Source organism: Apium graveolens, chromosome 5 (genome assembly GCF_009905375.1).
Source record: "Apium graveolens cultivar Ventura chromosome 5, ASM990537v1, whole genome shotgun sequence".
Classification (NCBI taxonomy): Eukaryota; Viridiplantae; Streptophyta; class Magnoliopsida; order Apiales; family Apiaceae; genus Apium; species Apium graveolens.
Genome location: NC_133651.1, coordinates 316,259,176 through 316,264,279, shown reverse-complemented (window position 1 = coordinate 316,264,279; position 5,104 = coordinate 316,259,176).

The following is a 5,104-nucleotide window of genomic DNA, read 5'->3' as shown; positions in this document are numbered from 1 at the left end:
TGGATGTTCATCTCTGAGACTATAACGTGTGTTGTGTGTGTTTATTATGGGATCACAGTACAGAGTAGTTGATTGTTTAATAAGATTGGGTATTATTAAGGGAAATGGAACTCGTGACAACCCGGATCCCCGACCCCGGATTTGGGGGTGTTACAGGGCAAGTAAGAGATGATGACACAATAAGGTGATGTAAGCATGACATAGGGAGGGAGGAGGTGTGGTTGGTTTATAACCACATAAAGGCAAGGTTAATAAGGTAATTAACCAAAAATCCAAACAAAACTACATCCACCAAGCCAAAACAAATCATTTCATCAAAACAAAAATTTTATTTCTCTTCACCAAGAACCTTGCTCTCGGCCTTTTCTCCATTTCAAGAAGAAGATTTTCAAAGTTCAAGTTCCAAGCTTCCTTAATTGGTAAGTTAATTATCTAGTACTCCTTATGCATAGATATAGATATCCCATGAGTTTAAGCTTCAAATTCCTTCACAATCTCTTCCAATAATTCAAGGAAGAAGATGGTGAATAGTAATTTTCAAAAAAATAACTTTAGTTTTCTTGAATTTTATGAAAGTTTAAGGTTAAACAAGCAAGGATCAAGGTTCTTTAGGCATTCAAAGCTCTTGTGTTGTGTTAAGAAGCTTCAAGAAGGTATAAACTCCAAACCCTAGCTTTAGTTTTGAGTATTTAGGAATGGTTGTGATTGATATAGTATATGTGAAGCATGAAGCTTGTTTGTTTAGAGTTTGGGTTGGAGTGGTAGTGAAATGAATGTTGAATCTTGTTGATTTGTTAAAGAAATTAAGTATAGTTTAAATTCATGATGAGAATAACATAAATTGGAAGAACTTGAGGTTTTGGGACTGTTTTAGTGTGTTTTGGATGGATGTTGGTTGTATGAATGAATTGGGATTGTTTGGTGGTTGAATTGGAATGGTATAAAATTGGGAAATCGCGTAAACATAGCCGTTGTAATGTCCGATTTACTTTAGACTGCTTTTGTTCATAACATTAGGACCCGAGAACTCCCTGCTAGGTTTTAACCATTGCCATTTTTAGATAGTTCATGTTACGAGCTTCGTTTTGATATGTGGTTCGTTTGATTCCGATGTACGGTTTAGGAGAAACGGCCGTTTTAAGTAACGACATTTCGCGAACGAAACATTACCCCTCGCCTTACTTTGAAACATAGGTTAAAGACCAAAAAGGGTTAATTAGTGTATGAAACAATTATGTTAAGTGTGTTAGGCAGTTGGTAAGACACTCGCGAAAGAATTTCCTTAAAACTCGTAATGGTTAATTTATTAAAAATGGTGGAGCCGAGGGTACTCGAGCGACTTAAGAGAATCATTAAGCGCGAAAGCGAACGTTAGAGTCTAAATTGGTTAAAGTATAGATTTACAAGTGACTTTGGTTTAATTCCAACTTATATGTTGTTTATAGGTTACCAGACTCGTCCCAAGCCATTAATACCCCCCAGTCGCTCAGGCAAGTTTTCTACCCGTATAACTGTTGTTGTGATGTATATGTGTATATGCATGATCTTGCGATAAATGCATATTTGTTATTAGCAAATTCTTGCGATATATTGTAGCATGTGATATGGTATATATGCATGCCTGTTTCATATTCTTAAATTATATATCTGTTGGTTCAAATGCTTATAGTTGCATAATACCTATGCTAGAGATAAGCGGTATTTGAGTTTACCCTTAGTATAGGGGATCAAAAGGTGAACATATTTCTAAACCGGGAGTCGATGTTCTCGAGTATAATATATATATATATATATTTTTATATATATATGGTTATAGTTTTCAAAACTATTAATCGAATAAGGTTTATTCGATAACTTTAACTTTATTTTATTTAATGAATATTATTTGAATATTCATTCGAGGACTTTTGACTCTGTTTATTATATTTAATAATTATTAATTGGATATTCATTTGAGGATGTATGACTCCTTTATTTTATTTAATGAATATTATTTATAATATTTATTAGAGGTATTAGACTCCGCTTATTATTAATAATATTCTTTATTTTATTAAAGAATAATGTTCGATAATCAAACTTATTTTCGATTATTCAAATAAAGATAGTACTTTCGTATAAATATATCTTTGGTTATTTAATACTCATTTCAAGTATAAGTTTTACAACTTCTACCTCAATTATTTGTATAAAGATTATTCTTTATGGGAATATTATTTAAATAATAATATTCAGATATTTTCTAAATATATTGGGACTGATTTATTTTATTAAATCAGCATTACTCCAAACACTCTTTAAAGTGTTTTCGAGTCTTCAAAATGATTTTTAAAAGTTATAGTGGATCCCAAAACTCTTTTTTATATTTAAGATCTTCCTTTTAAAGGGGATTTAAATACTCGCTGAAAACCTGAGGGATCCGGCTCTGTGGTGTATTTTATATTCGCAATGAGGTTGTTGTTTTGGTAAATGAATTGATTACTTACCCAACGTTCGGGAAGTAGCATAAGCAACATGGGCTCAGTGGGCGTCCATGATAGTGTAAGTGGCTCAGTGGGAGTCCATCAAATGCAAAAGTGGCTGAGTGGCAGTCCAGCATAAAGTCCTATTGCGACCAGGGTGATGACCAGTGGGGAATTCGTCCATCTACTAGTAGAAAAGGTTACTTATTGGTATCTTTGCCTGATCAGCAAGATATCGGGTTTATGCCATAATTCTTTTTCCTTCAAAAAATTCATTGGATGTTACAAACTCTGTTCATACTTTACATGACAGAGGTTTTCAGGAAATGTATAAAGAAGATGTATATGTGGATATATATATCGGAACTTAATGAAGTATATCATAACTTCATTTCCTTCAATAATACGTCAAAGATTTAATCTATTCAAATCTTGTCTTGTAGTCTCATCTATGTGATGAACTGTTGAAAACTCATTATACTTTGAACAGTGGTAGTTCAAGTAGTTTTATAAATGATATAAGTATAGTGAAGTATTTGGTAACTTCATCCCTTGTTTTGCTTATATCCAGTAAGTAATTATCTTGCACTTGATAAAGGATTCTAGTAAGTTATCCATTTAGATACTTGCATTATAGTTTACACTATATATTATCTTGCGAGTTGTAATGCTCACTCTTGCTTTATTTCTTCATCACACAACAACAGTTAAGAAAGATGGTCAGACTCAAGCAGACCCAGCGCAAGAGCGTGGGAAGCGCCCCGCGCCTTCCCGTTGAGATCATAGTTGTTATAGCTGCAGAGGTAGATCTATCTGTAGATAAGACCTCCTACTTTTGAGAATCAATTATGTATAATTATAACTTGTGGCAGATAATGGCAATTAATTGTAAACTTATTAAGTAATCATTTTGGGTTGTAATAACTTTTAAATTGTGGATTCAAAGACTGTACCTATTTCAATTTCATCTCTGAGACTATGACGTGTTGTGGTGTGTGTTAGTGTGGGGTCACAGCATGAGGTTGTTTATTATTAATTAAGTTAAGTGATAATTGTGGAAAGAAAGACCGTGACGACCCGGATCCCTGACCCCGGATCTGGGGGTGTTACATAAAATATCAATATGGATTAAAGTATGTGAAAATATCCAAAAAACCGTGTACTAACCCCTTTGAGTTTTCACCGAAAACTCCATTTCAGCCAAATCTTCTCGGTTTCTCGTCCGAATCCCGCGAAATATGGCTCGGTTCAAATTAAAACATCAATATGGATTAAATTATGTGAAAATATCCATAATGCATCCCGACTCAATATCGGAGAAAAAACCGTGTACTAACCCCTTTGAGTTTTCACCGAAAACTCCATTTCAGCCAAATCTTCTCGGTTTCTCGTCCGAATCCCGTGAAATATGGCTCGGTTCAAATTAAAACATCAATATGGATTAAAGTATTTGAAAATATCCATAATGTATCCCGACTCAATATCGGAGAAAAAACCGTGTACTAACCCCTTTGAGTTTTCACCGAAAACTCCATTTCAGCCAAATCTACTCAGTTTCTCGTCCGAATCCCGCGAAATATGGCTCGGTTCAAATTAAAACATCAATATGGATTAAATTATGTGAAAATATCCATAATGCATCCCGACTCAGTATTGGAGAAAAAATCGTGTACTAACCCCTTTGAGTTTTTCACCGAAAACTCCATTTCAGCCAAATCTACTCGGTTTCTCGTCCGAATTCCGCGAAATATGGCTCGGTTCAAATTAAAATATCAATATAGATTAAAGTATGTGAAAATATCCATAATGCATCCCGACTCAGTATCGGAGAAAAAACCGTGTACTAACCCCTTTGAGTTTTCACCGAAAACTCCATTTCAGCCAAATCTCCTCGGTTTCTCGTCCGATTTCCGCGAAATATGGCTCGGTTCAAATTAAAATATCAATATGGATTAAAGTATGTGAAAATATCCATAATGCATCCCGACTCAGTATCGGAATGCCCTTACGTAATTAATATGTTAGATATATTTGATAATGTTATGGTTAATATGATTTACATTTAGTTTTCAGATCTTACTTAAACAGGATAAATCAGTACTTACTGGAAGTCAGGACTTAAGGATATCAGTACTTATATTATTAGGAGATAATCATCAGAAGATGGATGTCAGAACTTAAGTACTGAAAGACGTTCAGATAAGGACATCAGCTGATTAAAGGAAAGAAGATCGAGACAAACGTAAGAAGAGATATGCATGAAGAAGGAATTCTATGAAGAATAGAATACTTGGAAGAAACGATATCTGATTGATATATTTTAGGAAGCAGAATTATATTCCATATCAATTAGCGATTATCTTGTAACTGTGTAGTATATAAACACAGACATAGGGTTTACACTATAAGTGTTATCATATTCGAGAAGATTATTCATTGTAACCCTAGCAGCTCTCGTGATATTTGTTCATCACTGAGAGGTAATAGTTCCATACTGTAACAGAGTTTATTGTTTCAATAAAGTTTGTTTTTTGTTACTTGAGTTATAAAAGTTCAATTTGATTGTATTATACACTGTATTCTCCCCCTCTACAGTGTGTGTGTGACCTAACAAGTGGTATCATAGCCTATCTGTTAACGCA